The 20,545-nt window shown below is 40.2% G+C and overlaps 1 long non-coding RNA gene across 1 annotated transcript in view; it reads left to right on the top strand.

Moving 5' to 3' along the window:
* Positions 1-16,705, top strand: part of LOC125927595 (uncharacterized) — a 131,433-nt gene extending 114,728 nt beyond the window's left edge. Inside the window, exon 3 of the long non-coding RNA XR_007459381.1 lies at positions 16,209-16,705. This is a non-coding gene — a long non-coding RNA (uncharacterized LOC125927595). The remainder of the gene's footprint in view (positions 1-16,208) is intronic.
* The last annotated feature ends 3,840 nt before the right edge of the window (positions 16,706-20,545 follow it).

The raw sequence follows: 20,545 nt of genomic DNA, 5'->3' as shown, positions 1-20,545 counted from the left end.
ACTGCAATCACCTTAATCACAATTGCTTTGAAAATCTATGTGGAAGGCGCATCTCTGACAATCTGTTGTCTTTCTTTAGGCTCATCTCCACAGTTTCTCACCTGCCTGAAAATACAGCTTTTTCTTTCTTAATCCCCAGAGAGGGTTTGTTTGCCATGTTATAGAAAGAATGAATATCCAGAGATACTAGCCCCAAATCTAGCATGAGGGAACAGCAGATTGTCCCCTCCTATGACATGCACTTGGGGCATATGATCACTGAATGGAAAAGGAACGATCTTCACTATTTAAATAATTCTTGATCTTCCTCTCTTTGAAGAGCTTATCTAATAGAGTACATTTAGAGGAAGTATGCTGAAAATATGTTTACTGTCTAAAGTTATAACCCCCATAGGAACTAGAAAAAGAGTATAAACCTTATGAGTTATCAGAAAGAAAGAATTTGGGGTTTGGGGGTTTTGTTTTGTTTTTACAAAAGAAGAAACAGAGACCAGAAAGCAAAAGATACCAAATTAAAAAAAAAAATACCAAAAAACCTTTTTTTTTTTAAAAAGCAAGGACACATTAAAAGCAAAGTAGAAAGTAAGAAAGGTCAAAAACAAAAACAAAAACAAAACCAGAAAGCATGGTACTTTATAATGGTGACTGTCACAAATCTAAATGCCATAGGATTGATAACACATAAATTTAGCAAAACCACCGAATAAAGAGAGGAAGCACTAGACAGAAACACACAGTAATATGCAACTTTCCCTCATGCCTTTCAACATGACATTGCTTTAAACAGAGAGGAGTAAGCATATAGTGAATCTGACTAGTGTAACAAGGATAATATAATAAATGTATAACAAACTCCAGATCCCGATGAAACAGAAAATAGGCATTTTTTCCAAGTGCCACAATGATATATGAGGACATTAAAAAAAAAACCAATAAATTCGAATAAGTAGAAATAATACAGACCTCATTCTCTTAACTACATTTTAATAAAGCATAAAATAGCAAAATAGAGCCAAGCAAACAAAAATCCCAAGCACTTGGTAGTAAAAAAGAAAAAAGAAAAGTCTTCAGCTACTTTTGGGTCAATGAGAAAATTGAAAGCAGAATTGCACATTTTCTTAAATAAAGTAACCATAAAAAATTGGGAAGAGAATACTATTGTGGGAAAAAGGAGCATTCGTGGTCTTAAATACATCATAAAATCTAGATTGAGAATTTGGCATTCAAATCATGGGGAAGAGAAAAAACTGGGAGTAATAAATAAAACCAGTATGTGACAGGCAGTTAAAAAAAATCAGCAGATAAATCTATATTAATTAAGGAAAAATGGAGAAAGGAAATTTAGAAATAAGGCAAGTGAAACAAATACAGATAATGACATTGTTAACGAAACATAGGATACATTTCAAAAACATTTTTTTTAATGTTTATTCTTGAGAGAGAGAAAGAGAGAGAGAGAGAATGAGCAGGGGAGAGGCAGAGAGAGAGAGGGAGACAGAATCAGAAGTGGGCTCCAGGCTCTGAGCTGTCAGCACAGAGCCCAATGCAAGGCTAGAACTCATGGACTGCAAGGTCATGACCTGAGCCAAAGTCAGACCTGTAACTGAGTGAGCCACCCAGGCACCCCAAGTGGATACATTTTTAAACTCCAGGGGAAATTCAAACCCTGATACAAATAATGATTCCTCACTGCCCCCCTCACCCCCCTCCCGACTAGGGAAATTAGAAACAACCAAAATTGACCCTGGAAGAGAGAGAAAACCTAAATAGAACCACTAATCATGGACAAAATTGAAAAAGTTTTTAAAGATCTACCTTCACAAGAAGCATCAACTCCAGCTAGTTTCACAAGGGAATTCTCTGTAACTTTCAATTAACAGAAAGACCCGACACTATTACTGTTTCAGAATATGGAGAATAGAACACAGAGAATGGGGAAAAGATTAGTTTTCAAGTTTTCTTTCAAAGTCACTATATAAGCGCACACACACACACACACACACACACACACACACACCAGCAACTCCAGAGAACAGTATCAATTACATCCAGGCAAAAATTCTAGTAGTATATTAACAAATATAATTTACCAATAAAGTCATAGAATGCCCCCTTGCAATCAACTCCCATTTCCTTCTAGGAAAATAAGGTTGTGTACTAGAGATTTGTTGCCATCGAATTAGCATTTTAACTGGTCAGAGGGGGAAAGCATATTACCAGAATGCTTAAGGGCGAAAATGTTTTTAAGATTAGTGTGCATTTTTAATGAAAACTATTTGGTAAAATAGTAGTAGAGGGATACTCCTTTACTATTTTATATCTACTCCCTTCCTCTGTTCAAATCCAGCCAAATGCTTACTGGAGAAATTGTAGGAGTATGTCCATTTTCACGGAGATTAAGGTGAAGACCAGAAATGAAATCCTCCATTTTGCTCCAGAAAGTCGAGGCAAAGCAATTAAACAGGAAAATGGAATGATGAGGAGACACTTTAGCAAAACTGCTCTTTGAACATTGGGCACCTGAAAAATGCAAGAGGATAAACATGAAACCTATTAGAAGTAGATAATGTGTATATATCCAGATCAAAGGCTTTTTCCTTCATGTATATGATGATAGCTTCTCAGAAGGTATACAGATGTTAATAAAAATGACAATAACACTAATGTTTATGAAGTGCTTCCTGTGTGCAAAAACTCCTTTAAGAGCTTTAAATAGATGAATCCACTTAATGCTGGAAATCCATTTAATCCTTACAAATGAAAGAAAAAAATTGCCTTTGGAATAGCAGGAAGAGAAACTGCCTTATGTTGTGGTTGGGAGTGGTTAAGAGCCAGCTACCCAGGTATGATCTCCAGCAAGCTACTCCACCTGTCATGCCTTGGTTTCCATATTTGTAAACTGGACATGTCAATACTAAGCATCTCATAAGGTTGCTGTGAAATTAAATAAGTTAATACATGTAAGGTGTTGACAACGGTATCTAAGTGTTAGCTATCATTGTTATTAACAGTAAACCTAGCAAGAAATGTGTATGGCTGAGATGATGAAAACTTTAAAATTCTTACCAACGGATATAAAAGTTTTTCTTCATTTATTTAGTACAATGTAATGTCCACAGATTGTTGTGACATTAACTGAGCATTTAATGAACATTAATAGCAAATCACCCAGAACACTAGTTCAAGTGATTTGCAATGACTCTGAGCCCTGTCCTTGAGGAAATAAGGAAGCCTCACATAATGAGTCAAGGGCCTTGTGATGAACACACATTTTCATGACCAAGGAAATGTAATTAAGTGGAAGAATAAAGCTTCCCTGGCAGTCTGATTGCTACTTAACCAATTCACAGTTAAATCAAGAAGAAACCGAATTTTAGGGACTAGTCTTTGCTAAGTTCAAGCAGACTTTTAAGACTGCCACTTCTGTTTTTCACTTCTGTGAGATTTCTTTGTTAGCTTAAGGTGTGAAAGACTATTTTCCATGCATAAAGTTCAGTATTACAACCTTGAACTTCTGAACTTTTTCAAGATTGTTCCAAGTCCATTGCAGCATGGTATTTTAAGTATAGGCTTTTTTTTCTCTTAAAAAATATTTCAGGGGTGCCTGGGTGGCTCAGTTGGTTAAGCATCCAACTTCAGCTCTGGTCATGATCTCACAATTCGTGAGTTCGAGCCCCGCGTCGGGCTCTGTGCTGACAGCTCAGAGCCCGGAGCCTGCTTCGGATTCTGTGTCTCCCTCTCTCTCTGCCCCTCCCCAACTCATGCTCTATCTCTCTCTCCCTCAAAGCTAAATAAACATTAAAAAAGATTAAAAAAATATTTCAGAATGCACTTTTTGCCACCCCCCCCACATTTCAGTATTACAAAATTTGATTAATTACTTAGATTCGATGCATCAGAGATTCAATATTTAATTCTAAAATGCAATGAAAGTGTACCGTTTTTAAAGAACTCATTGAACATCTATTGAATGTAAAGTGTTGAAAACGTTTAGATCTAGACCCCCAGACACAGACTCAAGACCCAACCCCCCATCCCCTGGAAACCCACTGATCTTTTTATTGTCTCCATAGTTTTGCCATTTTCAGTGGAATCGTACAATATCATACAATATTTTTCTGACTGGATTTTTCACCTAATATACATTTAAGTTTCTTCTATGTCTTTTTGTGGCTTAATAGCTCATTTCCTTTTTTAATTTTGAATAATATTCCATTGTCTGGATGTACGATAGGTTATATATTCATTCATCTACCAAAGGAAATTTCTTTTACTTCCAAGTTTTGGAAATTATGAATAAAGCTGCTAAAAATATCCATGTGCAGCGTTTTGTGTTGACTTAAGTTTTCAGCTCATTTGGATAAATATCAAGGAGTGTAATTGCTGGATCGGTAAGAGTATGTTTAGTTTTATGAGAAACTGCCAACATGGCTTCCAGAATGGCTGTACCATTTTCCATTCCCACTAGCAATGAATGAGAGTTCCTTTTTTTTTTTTTTTTTTTTTTTTTAACATCTTCACCACCAGTAGGTGTTGTAAGTGGTTCAGATTTTGGGCACTCTAATAGAGGTGCAGTGGTATCTCATTATTGTCTTAATTTGTGATTTCCTAATGACATATGGTGTTGAGCACCTGAATATGCCTATTTATTTTCCATCTGTAGATCTTTTTTTGGTAAGGTGTCTGTTAAGTTTTTTGACTCACATTTTAATCATGTTGTTTATTTTCTTATTGTTCAGTTCTAACAGTTCTTTGTATACTTTGGATAGCAGTCCTTTTTCAGATATGTCTTTTGCAAATATTTTCTCCCAGTCCATGGCTTGCCTTCTCATTCTTTTAACAATGTTTTTCACAGAGCAGAAAATTGTAAATGAAGTCCAGTTACTTAAGTTTTTCTTTTGCAGCAGATACTTCATTCCTATGGTGTTGTATCTAAAATGTCATCACCAAACCTAGGGTCTTCTAGATTTCTGTCCCGTGTTATCTTCTAGGAGTTTTATAGTTTTGTGTTTTACAGCTAGGTCTGTGACCCATTTTTATTTTCGTGAAAAGTGTAAGGTCTGTGTCTAGTCTCATTTTATTTGCATGTGGATGTCCACGTGTGTTCTAGCACCATTTGTCGAAAAGACTACCTTTGCTTCATTGTCAAAGAGTGGTTGACTGTATTTATGTGGGTCTATTTTTGGGCTTCCTATTCTGTTTCATTGTTCTGTTTGTCTCTACTGTTGTCAATACTACATCAGTACTGATTCCTATAGCTCTGTAGTAAGTCTTATAGTCAGATAGTGTCATTCCTTTTTGTTCTTCTCCTCCCATACTGTGTTTGTTGTTCTGGATCTTTTATCTCTTCACATGAACTTTAGAATCAGTTTGTTGATACCCATCAAATAATTTGCCGGCGTTTTTTATTGGGATTGTGTTGAATCTACAGATCAAGTTGTGAAGAAATGTCGTATTAATGATATTGAAGCTTCCTATCCATGAACATGGAATATTTGTCCATTTAGTTAGTTCTTCTTTGATTTTTTTTTCATCTGTTTTGTAGTTTTCCTCATCTATCTTATAGATATAATGTTAGATTGATACCTAAACATTTCATTTTGGGAGATGCTAATGTAAATGGTATTGTGTTTTTAATTTCAAATATTATGTGTTCATTGGTGGCATATAGGAAAGTGTCTTTTGTATTTTTTTTAAATTTTTTCAATGTTTATTTATTTTTGAGAGACAGAGACAGAGCATGAGTGGGGGAGGGGCAGAGAGAGAGGGGAACACAGAATCCGAAGCAGGCTCCAGGCTCTGAGCTGGCGGCACAGAGCCCGATGCGGGGCTCAAACCCACGAACCGTGAGATCATGACCTGAGCTGAAGTCGGACACTTAACCGACTGAGCCACCCAGGCGCCCTATGTGTCTTTTGTATTTAAAGATTTTTTTTTAACATTTATTTATCTTTGAGACGATGCAAGAGACAGAGTGCAAGCAGCGGAGGGACAGACAGAGGGAGACACAGAATCCGAAGCGGGCTCCAGGCTCTGAGCTGTGAGCACAGAGCCCAATGCAGGGCTAGAACTCACCAACCATTAGATCATGACCTGAGCCGAAGTCAGATACTTAACTGACTGAGCCACCCAGGCACCCCTCTTTTGTATTTAAACTTGATCCCACAACCTTGCTACCATTACCTGTTAGTTCCAGAAATGCTTTTGTCATTCTCTTTCATTTTCTAAACAGATGATTATGTCATCACTAAACAAAGACAATTTTATTTCTTCCTTCCCAATCCATATACATCTTTCTACACTACTTTGTGATTTACTTTAGTTTTAAATTCTTTTTTAGTAAAACTTGTATTTTTAATTCATGGAAAAAACTACCCTTTAGATTTCAATGAGTCATACTTTTGCATTTCCCTATGCAAGATTTATATATTTTTTTACAAGCACTGGATCTTTGTAATTTTCAAAAAATAATTTTTTCTAATGCTTATTTATTTTTGAGAGAGAAGGACACAGAGTGTGAGTGGGAGAGGGTCAGAGAGAGGAGGAGACACAGAATCTGAAATGGGCTCTAGGCTCTAAGCTATCAGCACAGAGTCAGATGCGGGGCTCAAACTCACAAACGGTGAGATCAGAACTGAGCCAAGTTGGACGCTCAACTGGCTGAGCCACCCAGGTGCCCCAACCTTTGTAATTTTTTTTTATTTTTTTTTAAATGTTTATTTATTTTTGAGAGAGACAGAGACAGAATGCGAGTGGGTTGGGGGAGAGAGAGAGATGGAGACACAGAATCTGAAGCAGGCCCCAGGCTCTGAGCTGTCAGCACAGAGCCCGATGCGGGGCTAGAACTCACGAGCTGCGAGATCATGACCTGAGCCAAAGTCAGACACTCAACCGACTGAGCCACCCAGGCACCCCTGTAATTTTTAATATACTCTCACATTTTGCTTTCAGTAAGATGCATCTGTATGACATGAATTTTGTAGTCATTTTTTTTTTTTTTGCTTTTAATTTTCATCATGGATCATTACATCCTTTCTTTTACTTAACTTGAATAATCTTATAATGAATTCTATTTCCATTTACTCTTTTATGAAGATGGAAATATTATCAAATTCCAATTATTCCTTCGTGGAGATTTGGCAAATATTACTTGTGTTATAGGATCTGAAATACACACCAGTCCTTAGAATTAACAGGCTCTCTCATCCCACGCTGTCCCTCAGAATTACCATCAACTAATTTCTTGGATTGCTCACATTTTTCAGAACTCAGTAAGTCACAGAAAATTTATCCCATTGTTGGGGAATCTCTACTTACTAGAAAATTCTTTATCAAACTGAGCCAAGATCTGCCACTCTGAAAATTTTGCCTCTCGGAATTTTGCTGTCCAGATTCATAAAGAACCAGCTCCATGTATCTCCTACCTGTTAAGCTTTTTGTACATTTGTAAACCACCGTCATTGCTTTTCCTTCACTTTCTCTTTTTTTTCCAAGTTAAACATGCCTGTACCTTGAAATTACTCCTTAGAAGAGATGACTTCCAATTCTCTTTACCATTTTGGTTCCTCCACTCTAGAAACCATTTTTTAACTTATAAAATATAAAAACCGTAGTGTGTGATTCCTCAAGACAACCTGTCTCATCCTGATTAGGTTACTTTAGTGTTAGAAGTGCCTGTTTAAGAGTTGATTGATAGTAAGTGGTGCCCACCAAGGGAGTGAACTTTGAGAAACAGGTAGGTGAGGCATTATTATCTCTTATTTTACAGATGACTTACTTGGAGACAATCACGTGCCAAGGGTTGGAGGTAGAATTCAGAAAGTTTTCCAGACTGCACCTGCACTTAGAGAATGTTTTAGACAATAAAGCCTCAACAATGGTTTGTATATGCTCTTGGTAGCATATCGCAATGGTACAAGGGAACTCTGAGATTAGGAGTGGGTTTATACTCAAGACTTGGTATGCCACGTACTTCCTTACAAGAACCAGAATGACTAGAACTTGGCAAAGGAGATGCTCATTTGGGAGCCTGACTTATGAAAGTCTTCCTCCTCTGATGTGTGCAGTAATCCCACTACACAGTGTTTGTTGATAAATTTAATGCAAGTTTTGTTCTCTTTTCATATGTGGCTGTTATTATTACCACTCACAGTGTGATTGATAACATAATTTCTCCAAAGAGCTACAGAATGTGGGAAGAAATCTTAGTGCTTCAACCCCTTAATTTTTTTTATAAATAATAAAATAGGACCTTTGGGGGATAAAGGTGACTTGGCTCAGAGTTTCTTAACCTTCTATCTTCTACCTTCAGTGCGCTCAGAGAATTGCATTCCCTCTAAATAGCCCTGATGTGGAGCAGAGTGATGGAGGGATCAGAAACCAGCAGAGAGGGGGAAAAAAGCATCAGCAGGGAGTAAGCAAGGAGCTGGAGAATTCGCAGAGTTTTATAAACTTTAAATTCCCAACTGCTACACTATAATTCTGTCTTGGGAGTCCATTATAAGGAAGTCATTTTGGTGAGTTGGATGAGGTCCATGGAAGATGTGCCTTGACATCTAATTTGTGTGTTATAGTGAGATGCCATTAAGATTCTCACAGCCTCTTTGGAATGTGGGGAGGGAGGATGTGTTTATTTTATAATTCCACAGTTCATGTTTCTGGTGTCTAGAAGCTTCTACTCATTCATTCACTCATTCACTCAAACACATTTGATGAATGCCTATATCCATTTTGTACAACACGCTGTGTTAGATGTTTTGCATTTAACATTGAATAATTCAAGTCTTGAATTAAACCATTAAGGTAAAGAAATCAGTTCTTCCCTGCAAATTAAGAAGGCTTGCTTTTTAAACTGGCTTGTTTTACGGTTGAGTCAGAACACCAGCGAGCTGAAAAAAATACCTGTTTTGCTTAGAAATTCAGTGCCCACATAGAGTCATCAAGAGAGAACTCTAACATAGCAATTCTTCTTCTGGTATTATCCTAAAGATATACTTGCACATGTCCAAAAAGATGTAATGTACAAGATTATTTTTATATCTTTTTTTTTTAGTGGAAAAAAAAGGTTCAAGTCAACTAAATATTCAGTAATGGGAAACTGGTTAAACAATGGATATACGATGGAAAAAATACGCATATGTGTAACAGAACTAGTATATGTATGTATGAAAGAGAATTATCTCCAGAAGATGTAGATATTATCTACCTATCCATCCATCCATCCATCCATCCATCAATCCCCCCAACTTTACATTTTGAAATATTTCAAATATACAGAAAAGTTTTAGGAATTTTAAGGTAAATAGATCATATAATTTTCATATAGAGTCACTAATTGTTAATTATAGACCTTTTTTTCTGTGAAACTGTTTGAAAATAAGTTGTAGACATCGTGACATTTATCCCTAAATGCAAAGCCATACCACTTAGGTGTGTGAACACTTAAGAAATTTAACGTTGAAACTGCGGTATCATCTAATATATTGTTTAAATTTTCTTGGTTATCACAGAATTATCCTTTATGGCTTTTCTGGGGAGACCCCAGGGCTTAAAATCTGGTGCCATGTCTCTTTAGCATATCTGTTTCTAGTTCAGTTCACCTGCTGTTTTATGATAATGCTCTTTTCATAGAGCCCGTTGTCTTGCAGAAATTTTTATAATCTGAAATTGTCTGTTTCCTCATAATTAGACTTAAGTGAAACATTTTCTTAAGAATGCTACAGAGATGCTCTCAGTGATGCTGAGTTTGCTCATTTCGATAAGATTGTGGCTGCCAGCCGTCTCCACTGTAATTCCTTTTGTATTTAAGAACACATCTGTTTTGGGGCGCCTGGGTGGTTCAGTTGGTTAAGCGTCCGACTTCAGCTTAGGTCATGATCTCACAGTTCGTGGATTCAAGCTATGCCGACAGCTCAGAGCCTGGAGCCTGCTTCGAATTCTGTGTCTCCCTCTCTCTCTGCCCCTCCCCTGCTCGTTCTTTATCTCTCTCTGTCTCTCAGAAATAAACGTGTAAAAAAAAAAAAAAGAACACATCTGTTTTGGGATGAATTGTGTTTCCCCAAAATTCCTGTGTTGAAGCCCTAACCACCAGTGCCTTAAGATGTGAGCACATTCACAGATAGGGTTGTAAAATAGGTAATTAAAGTTAAATGAGGGGGTGCCTGGTGGCTCATTCGGTTCAGCCTCTGACTCTTGATTTTGGCTCCGGTCATGATCTCATCATGGTCATGAGATCAAGCCCCATGTTGGCCTCTGCAGTGAGTGTGGAACCTTCTTAAGATTCTCTCTCCTCTCTCTGTCCCTCTCCCCTGTGCATGTGTGTGCATGCAGGCATGCACTCTGTCTCTCTCTCTCTCTCAAAAAAAAAAAAAGTATTACAAAAGTTAAATGAGGTCATCTGGGTAGGCAGTCCTCTAGTCTGACTGGTATCTTATAAGAGGAGATTAGGTCACAGAGAGACACCAGGGGCCATGCGTGCACAGAGAGGACCGTGTGAAAAGATAGCTAGAAGGCGGCCATCTGCAAGGCAAGGAGAGAAGCCTTGGGAGAAAAACCACCTTTGCCAGCAGCTTGATCTTGGACTTCTAGCCTCCAAAACTGTGAGAAACTAAATTTCTGTTCCTTGAGCATCCCAGTCTGTGGACTGTTAAGGCAGCCCTAGCAAGCTCATCCAACATGGAGGACCGTGTGAATACGCTCGCAACATTTCACTCAGTGGAGTCTGATTACTCCTTCATGGAGCCTTGTCAAAACTCACTTATTTGAATTACAAAGTCTTAGATTTGCTCCAGCTCTTAGACTTGACTGGCTCCAGTCTCTGTTGATTCTGGCCCGAATCAATTAGTACATTGGAGGTGGCAAAGTAATTGTTTTCTAAATCTACCAGTCCTTCTAAGTTTATTATGCGGTGTTCTTCCAAAAGAAGAGTTTCACCTTCCCCCTTATTTGGACTACGGTATATATTAACTGGTTTTTAAAATTCAGGTTGCTAGCAGCCATTATCATTATTTTCTGATGCTCTCATGACTCCAGATGTGACCACTGGAAGCCCCTTCAAGCTGGCTCCCGTGTACCTCCGGTCTCCATCATTCATTGAGCCCTTCCTTATTTTCCAACACAATAATAAAATGTTCCGGGACCATTTTGTACTTTCTTTGTCTTTGGCCTAGAAAGAGCCATTTTCCCAAGATTCCCTGAGTCCTTTGATTGGGGAATAGAATTCAGAAACTAAGATATCTAGGCACTCACAAGGTATGCTCATTGCTTGCAGGGTGATCACAATTTTAGACCTTTTTAGTGGATAAATCTAGTTGGTGCTAGTACTCCTCATCTGCCCCAGTCTGCTCAGGCCGCCATAACAGAATACCACCGACTGTTGGCTGGAACAACAGACATCTATTTCTCACGGTTCTGGAGGCTGGGAAGTCCCAGATCAAGGAGCTGGGTAATTCAAGACCCTCATGAGGACTTTCTTCCTGGTCTGCAGATGGCCGTCTCACTGTGTCTTCCCCTGGTGGAGAGAGAGCAAGCAAGCTCTGGTCTTTCCTCTTCTAACAAAGATACTAATCCATCAGAAGGATCCTATTCTCACCTCATTTAAATTTTTTTTTCAATATATGAAGTTTATTGCCAAATTGTTTTCCATACGACACCCAGTGCTTATCCCAAAAGGTGCCCTCCTCAATACCCATCACCCACCCTCCCCTCCCTCCCACCCCCCCCACCCCCACCCCCACCCCCCATCAACCCTCAGTTTGTTCTCAGTTTTTAAGAGTCTCTTATGCTTTGGCTCTCTTCCACTGTAACCTCTTTTTTTTCTTTTTTTTCCTTCCCCTCCCCCATGGGTTTCTGTTAAGTTTCTCAGGATCCACATAAGAGTGAAACCATATGGTATCTGTCTTTCTTTGTATGGCTTATTTCACTTAGCATAACACTCTCCAGTTCCATCCATATTGCTACAAAGGGCCATATTTCATTCTTTCTCATTGCCACGTAGTACTCCATTGTGTATATGAATCACAATTTCTTTATCCATTCATCAGTTGATGGACATTTAGGCTCTTTCCATAATTTGGCTATTGTTGAGAGTGCTGCTATAAACATTGGGGTACAAGTGCCCCTATGCATCAGTACTCCTGTATCCCTTGGATAAATTCCTAGCAGTGCTATTGCTGGGTCATAGGGTAGGTCTATTTTTAATTTTTTGAGGAACCTCCACACTGATTTCCAGAGCAGCTGCACCAGTTTGCATTCCCACCAACAGTGCAAGAGGGTTCCCGTTTCTCCACATCCTCTCCAGCATCTATAGTCTCCTGATTTGTTCATTTTGGCCACTCTGACTGGCGTGAGGTGATATCTGAGTGTGGTTTTGATTTGTATTTCCCTGATGAGGAGTGACATTGAGCATCTTTTCATGTGCCTGTTGGCCATCCGGATGTCTTCTTTAGAGAAGTGTCTATTCATGTTTTCTGCCCATTTCTTCACTGGGTTATTTGTTTTTCGGGTGTGGAGTTTGGTGAGCTCTTTATAGATTTTGGATACTAGCCCTTTGTCCGATATGTCATTTGCAAATATCTTTTCCCATTCCGTTGGTTGCCTTTTAGTTTTGTTGGTTGTTTCCTTTGCTGTGCAGAAGCCTTTTATCTTCATAAGGTCCCAGTAGTTCATTTTTGCTTTTAATTCCCTTGCCTTTGGGGATGTGTCAAGTAAGAAATTGCTGTGGCTGAGGTCAGAGAGGTCTTTTCCTGCTTTCTCCTCTAGGGTTTTGATCACCTCATTTAAATTTAATTAGCTCCTAAAAGCCTGACCTTCCAATACCGTCACCTTGGGGGGATAGGGTATTAACATATGAATGTGGGGCTGCAGAGGACACAGACATTCTGCCCTTAGCATACTTTTAATCCAACAGCACAGGGTTCTTTTGTCATATTTTTACTTCCTTTCTCACAGGAGAACCCTAGATTCCCAACTATAATTTGTTTAGGTATTTTTTTTCTATTCTACAACACCCTCGAAATAGCTTCACGGTAACTCCCCTTTGTACCGCGACCAAACATCAAACAGACTAAGTGACATTCAGATTTCTTCACAGTTCTTTCTGTCCTTAAAATGCGAAAGGTGTGGTGTTTGAACATGCTGGGTTCGAAAGTTACTGAAATTCCTTTTTTCCCCCTCTCTCTGTACTTACTTGATAGCAGTTTGAGATAAAGTTATTTCATTGGCTTTTCAAAATTCTTGCATCGTTAACTGCATGACCCGTTGAAAAGAAATGAAAAGTTTGGAGGGAAATGTTTGTTTCTGCCATCCACCCACCATACGTACCATTGCACAGATACCTTGATGCCTTGATGTAAGCATAGCTTATAGGATTCCATCTGATCCCAAGAAACACCCAATTAGGGTTTCCTTGACTTCCCACTGTCTCCTAAACTGGTGAATCATTCAAGCCAAGAGGCTGCATTTTCCAAGCCCTTTGAATCACTTCCCCAGGATGTTTCCATGAGCCATCAGAATGCATACTTGAGCAGTGTCTAGATGTACTTGTTAAGTTTCTTAGGAATTTTTTTTAATGATTCAGTGCATTCTCTCTCTGAGCTGCATATGGTCACTTTCAACATTCAACAGATGTATTTGGCTCATGTGCAGCCTTTGATTCTCACAGATGAGGAATTTTTCATTCTCTCTGTTCTGCCTGGTACTGGAGGCGTTTTCGGTGAAGTGCTCTCTGTCATTTTTCATTTCTCTATTCTTCTGGGGTCTCAGCTGAACCCCAGATGCCACCATCATCTCTTCGGAACCTCAACAGCTCTGGGAGCCCGATGCCATTGCCAAAGTGGAGCGAAGTCCAAAATAGTAACGGTCTGTGGACTTGGACGTCATGCTTGCAGCTTCTTCCTTGGTCACAGGATTTTAGTCCACGTTATGTAGATTATTATTTCCTTTAACTGCCCTGTGTGGTTGCTGCTGTCATTATAAGTTAATAGTTTTTTTGTGTGTCTATAAGTGTATGTGTATCTGCTTATGTTTTATGCCAAGGAAGATTGCTTACTATTTGTCATTCTAGAATCCAGGAATCCAAGTTATTTTACAAACACCAGAGAAGTAAAGGCCAGAAACCTTCCTGAGGGAAGGGATACTTGCTAGTAGCTGGGTGGGAGCTGGGTGGTACTATGATGTAAACAGAAAGAAACTTATATCAAGAATCAGGTCACCAGGTGGGGACGGGGGACACCTGAGTGGCTCAGTTGGTTATGCATCTGACTCTTGATTTCAGCTCAGGTCACGATCTCACAGTTCCTGAGTTCGAGCCCCGCAATCGTGCTCTGTGCTGATAATGTGGAGCCTGCTTGAGATTCTCTGTCTCCCCCTCTCTCTGCCCCTCCTCAATTTGCACACGTGCTCGCTTGCTGTCTCTCTCTCTCTCTCAAAAATAAATAAGTAAACATTAAAAAAAGAATCCGGTCACCAGCTTTCCTTAATTTCCTTTTCACTAATTCACACCTGCCTTCACTCATTTGTTCAGAAAATATGTGCAAAGTACTCTTTTGCATGACCTTAACCAAGCCACTTAACCTCTAAGACACATTCATTTTTAAAAATAGATTTGATTTTTTTAGAGCGCATTTAGTTTCACAGCAAAATTGAGTGGGAGGTACAGAGATTTTCCATCAATCTCCTGTCCCCACACATGCACAGACTCCTCCATTACCAGCTTCCCCATCAGAGTGGCATATCTGTTACAGCTGATGAACCTACTTTGTTGGCACATAATTATCATCCAAGTCCATAGTTTACTTTAGGGTTCTCTCTTGGTGATGTATATTCTGTGGGTTTAGAAAATTTTACAACAGCATGTATAGGGCAGAGTAGATTCACTGCCCTCAACTTCCTCTGTGCTTCCCCTCTTTACCCTTCTCTCCCCCTGGCAACAACTAATCTTTTTGCTATCTCCATAATTTTGCCTTTCCCAGAATGTCATATAGTTGGAGATCACACAATGTGAAACTTTCCGTACTGTCTTCTTTCACTTAGTAATATGCATTCAAGTTTCCTCTGTGTCTTTTTATGGCTTGATAGCTCATTCCCTCTTAGCACTGAAGGCTGAATAGGATTCCATCACTGGGGTGGACCACAGTTTATTTATCCATTCACCTACTGAAGGACATCCTGGTTGTTTCCAAGTTTTGGAAATTGTGATGAAAGCTTCTGCAAACATCTGTGTACGGATTTTTGCGTTGACATCCGTTTTCAAATTTGGGTGAGCACCAAGGAATGTGATTGCTGGATTGTACGATAAGAGTATGTTTAGTTTTATAAGAAGCTGCACAACTGTGTTCCATTTTGCGTTCCTATCAGCTGTGAGTGAGAGTTCCTGTAGCTCCACATCCTTGTCAGCATTTGCTAGTTTCAGTGTTTTGAATTTCGGCCATCCTAATGGACGCAGTGGTATCTCGTTGTTTCAATTTGCAGTTTCCTGGGGCTCCTGGGTGGCTCAGTTGGTTAAGCATCCAACTTTAGCTCAGGTCATGATCTCATGGTTCATGGGTTCGAGCCCTGCGTCGGGCTCCGTGCTGACAGCTCGGAGCCTGGAGCCTGCTTCATGGATTCTGTGTCCCTCTTTGCCCCTCCCTGCTCGTTCTCTCTCTCTCTCTCTCTCAAAAAAAATTAATTTGTAGTTTCCTAATGACATGGTGTTAAGCACCTTTTCATATACTTCTTTGCCATCTTCTTGGTGAGGTATCTGCCTATGAAGGTCTGTGGCCCATTTTTTAACCGTGAGGTTGATTTTCTTATTGTTGAGTTTTAACATTTCTTGGTATGTTTTGGATAGCACTACTTTTCCAGGTGTGCCTCTTGCAAATATTTTCTCCTAGTCCGTGGCTAGTCTTTTGACAGTGTCTTTTGTGGAGCAGAAATGTTAAATTTTAATGAAGTCCAGTTTACGAATTCTCTCTTTCACAGACGTGTATTCATTTTTACAATGAGGCTCATATCACCTGATTTGCATATCTTACAGGTGTGTGATAGGTGTAGTATGACAGTGGGGGGGGGGGGGGTGGTTCTTCTTTGAGACATATGATGGCGGTGCATGTATCCTCCCAGCTTCTAGCATGATTCTATGCCTTATTTTAGTCATGGAGCTACAACGTGTTGTTTTCCAGGTGTAAGATGTAAGACCAACACGAATTTCTCATTTCTTTCTTTCACAGATACCAGAAGTGTTCTATAGAGTAGCTGTCGCATCGCTATGGGGCTCAGAGTGAGGAAGATCTTGGAACAGAGCCCCTGGGTAGCCCGTCTGCAGTGGATACATAGCACAGAGTGAGGAACAAACTTCTGGGAATTTCAGGTTTCTTTGTTTCCTCCGTATCACCTGAGTTATCCAGTCTGCTACAAAGGATCCGAAAATTACGATAAGTTCATTAAAGCATATTGGAGAGTGTGAAATGAGGGGAGTGACGTTGGGCTCACATGTTCTAGACAACAAGGAAGGACCTTCTGCAGCATTTCTCACTCTTGCCACAGGATGAGGAACAGAAGGGAAAAGAATGGACCTGGGGTCATGTGGGGCACTGACTCCGGATGGCGGTGCTGACAGGTCAGGTCATCTCCGTGTACAGATCATGCTGGTTGCCAAGGGTGGTTTACAGCCTAATTCTTTAGGGCCTGACGGAGCATGGAAATCAACTAGAAGCAAGAGGAAGAGTTAGTGGAAGCCCTGCTTTCTTCCATCCTTATAAACGGGATGCTTTCATCTCAGGCCTGATTAGTAGCAACAAAGAACCATGGCCTGAAACTACCTTACTGGAGGGCAGGTGTTCTTCTGAGTAAAGAAGATGGGAGAAGAGAATATATTAGTGAAGCACATGCGTACCAGGAGTCACACAGGCTTTTTATCAAGACGTTAGCTTTGAATCTCAATACTGACATTCCGATCCCTAGGAAAATGAGACTCAAAGCAGCTAAACACTTATCAAAAGTCTGATCCAGTAAGTGCTCAAGCAGGATCCAAAGCCAAGTCTGGGTGACTCTGATGCCTGAGCTTTTTGCACGATCCGATTCTTTCTCCCACAAGACTTGTTTGGTTGGGTCTAAAAAGTGAGGAGAGGGGAGCCTGAGTGGCTCAGTCAGCTGAGCATCCGACTTCAGCTCGGGTCATGATCTCACAGTCTGTGAGCTCGATCCCCACATCAGGCTCTCTGCTGTCAGCGCAGAGCCCGCTTCAGATCCTCTGTCCCCACCCTCTCTCTACCTGTCTCCTGTTTGCACTGTTTCAAAAATTAAAAAAAAAAAAGGAGACAGAAATGGAAAATTAGGTCATCAGGGAGGCCCGAAGAAAGTAATTCCTCAACATTTAAATAATTCGCATGCCACTGTCCAGGACGTTGTTTTAATTCTGACCCTCAAGGGTTAGAATTTGCCTCCCCAGAACTGAAGCCCGAACATGGACGGCAGCACTGGAACAGGTCTCCAGATGTTGCAGAAAAACTACCGAAAACTACCGGCAAATGGAAATGTGTTCAGGAGGATGACGAACATGGCCGTGACTTTTCAGAGGCTCAGCTGCAGTGTGTGAAACGATCTTCTAGGACTTCTGTGGCCCATGACGGCTGACAAACCCTCGACCAAAGGTAAGACCCATGTTCCTCCTTACCAGGGGACTATGTGTGGCGGTGTTATTCAACAAAGAAGGGAGCAGACTAAACTGTGCTCACTCATAAAGATAATCATACACTCTTCTGCTAGAACTGCCTGGACAGTGTGCCAGGAAACATTCTTCAAGGTCAGGTTTGTTCAACAAAGTTGTGGCCTGATTTAAAAATAATAATACAATTGACGGGGAGGGGAAGGGCCTGCTTGATTGTAAGTCCGTCTGTTAGGCCAATCAAGTCCCTAAAAGAAAGTGACAACAACAACAACAACAACTGGGCAGATTTGTAGGTTTGGAGCCTCTGAGTGGCTTCTCACTTCTCAGTAATTGTTTACGCGCTCATCCGTTAAGTTGAGGGCTGAGAGAGAGATACCGACAGCCACAAACAGAAACCTTTTGGAAGAGTCTAAAGATCTAGCAATGGCACGTCTCCAATTTTCCATCTCTTATTTAACTCCTTTGAACTCCCACTAATTTCCAGGCAACACTTTGCAATTGCATTTTTAGCTGCGCCCTTTGAATTATTATTTTTTTCCCCTTGGCTTACAAATCTGTTATGGAGATGGCCTCCCTTTATCATTAACATTTTTTTTTCTTCATTATTGAATAATGTACATTGCCAGAACGATTTAAAAATACAGACCACTGTGAAGAAGGAAATGAAAGTGAGTTGTGTAGCCCCAGCATTCAGAGACCATCACTATTTAGGTTTTGGCGTGTTTCTGGCCAGGATTTTTTCTTTTAAAAAAAAAAAAAATTTTTTTTTAATGTTTATTTCTGAGACAGAGAGAGACACACAGCATGAGCGGGGGAGGGGCAGAGAGAGGGGGAGAAACAGAATCCGAAGCAGGCTCCAGGCTCCAAGCTGTCAGCACAGAGCCCTACGCAGCGCTCGAACCCACGAACTGAGAGATCATGACTTGAGCAGAAGTCAGACGCTCAACCCACTGAGCCACCCAGATGCCCCCAGGATTTTTTCTTAATGTGAACATACTTTTTGTTGTTGTTGTTGTTGTTTCTGTTTTTGTTTTTTAACTTGGCTGAGAGCACGCAACTCAGAGAGCCTCTTGGGGTAGGTGGGAGGCAGTCAGGAGCAGAGATTTACATCAGATGGACCCACATTTTGTTTTCTAAGAATAGGATGCATTTTTGTTTATTGAGATGTTTTTTAGGACTTTTGGTAGAGTTTGGAAGTATCCTTTATACCGATCATGTAGGTCAGTAGATTCCTGCTCTTTCTAAATAGATATTTAAAATTTTTTAAATGTTTATTTATTCTTTGAGAGAGACAGAGGAGGGGGGAGAGGGAGGGAGAGAGAGAGAGAGAGAAAGAACAAGCAGGGGAGGGAAGAGAGAGAGGGAGACACAGAACCTGAAGCAGGCTCCAGGCTCTGAGCTGTCAGCACAGAGCCTGATGCAGGGCTCAAACTCACAGACTATGAGATCATGACCTGAACTGAAGTCGGACGCTTAACCAACTGAGCCACCCAGGTGTCCCCTTTTTTTATTACTTAAAAAAAATTTTTTTAATGTTTATTTATTTTTGAAGGAGAGAGAGACAGAGTGTGAGCAGGGGAGGGACAGAGAGAGAGGGAGACACAGAATCCAAAGCAGGCTCCAGGGTCTGAGCTGTCAGCACAGAGCCTGACGTGGGGCTCGAACCCACGAACTGTGAGATCATGACCTGAACCACCGAAGTTGGACACTTAACCAACTGAGCCACCCAGGTGCCCCGAGGAGGTGGTATTTAAAATGCAATCATGTTTATTTGGATGGATCTTTGTACATAATTGTTTTTGGTGCCCACCATCCAGTCTTTTGTCTTCTGATTTTACAAGTTGGGCTCTTTAATTTTCTATGTCTTCACATTTTTTTTTTTCAAGAAGGTTTTATAGCTGGCATGATTTCTTAAGCATTTTGTTGTTTCCACACATAAAAGAAAACGTGACTGGTCACAAAATTCTTGGGTTAAAACCCAAACCAAAAATGATTTGTCTCCAAGATGGTGAATCATCTGGTAGAAATAGAAAATGTATAAAAAAAAAACACAACAAAAAACAGTTGTTTCTTTTCAAGAGCTACCAGAATCCATGACAGTAGAATGTGGCTCCTCAATAGAACTTTCTCCATTGGTGGAAATGTTCTATATCTGTGTGGCTGTTGGCTACCAGCCTCTTACCGCTACTGAGCACTTCAAATACAGCTGGTGCGACTGAGGAGCTGAATTTGAATTTTTAAAAATTTATTCAGTGTAAATGTGAATGCACATGGCTAGTGACTTCCATCTTGGACGGCGTAAATCTAGAAATATGAATGGAAAGGAACCTTAGAGGCTCACATCACTTTTGCTGACCTGACTCACATCAGGGTCTCAGTTTCCCCATCTACGAACTGATATGGCTTTCTCAGGACTGCATGATAAGTTAATGTTAAAGCTTAGACCAGACTCTTTAAAAATTTTTTTTAACATTTATTATTGAGACACACACACAAACACACACACACAGAACATGAACAGGGGAGGGGCAGAGAGAGGGGGAGACACAGAATCGGAAGCAGGCTCCAGGCTCTAAGCTGTCAGCACAGAGCCCGACGCAGGTCTTGAACTCAAGAACCGCGAGATCATGACCTGAGCTGAAGTTGGTCGCTCAACTGACTGAGACACCCAGGCACCCCAACCAGACTCTTTAATAACTCTCAGGTCAGGATTGTTTCCTTTATGTCATGGTACAATTGAATAGCTTAAACTTTGGGCTGTGATTGCCAAAGATAGCAAATTAGATGATTCTCCTTTCTGTTTCCCATGCTGTTTAAGCTCATAACTCTGGTTTATCTTAACCACCCTACCTAAAATGGCATTCCTAGATGTATCTTGCTTAATTTTTCTTTCCTTAT

Source organism: Panthera uncia, chromosome E1 (assembly GCF_023721935.1).
Source record: "Panthera uncia isolate 11264 chromosome E1, Puncia_PCG_1.0, whole genome shotgun sequence".
In the NCBI taxonomy this organism is placed as follows: Eukaryota; Metazoa; Chordata; class Mammalia; order Carnivora; family Felidae; genus Panthera; species Panthera uncia.
Note: the sequence above shows the minus strand (reverse complement) of the source record. Positions and strands in the feature narration are given on the sequence as shown.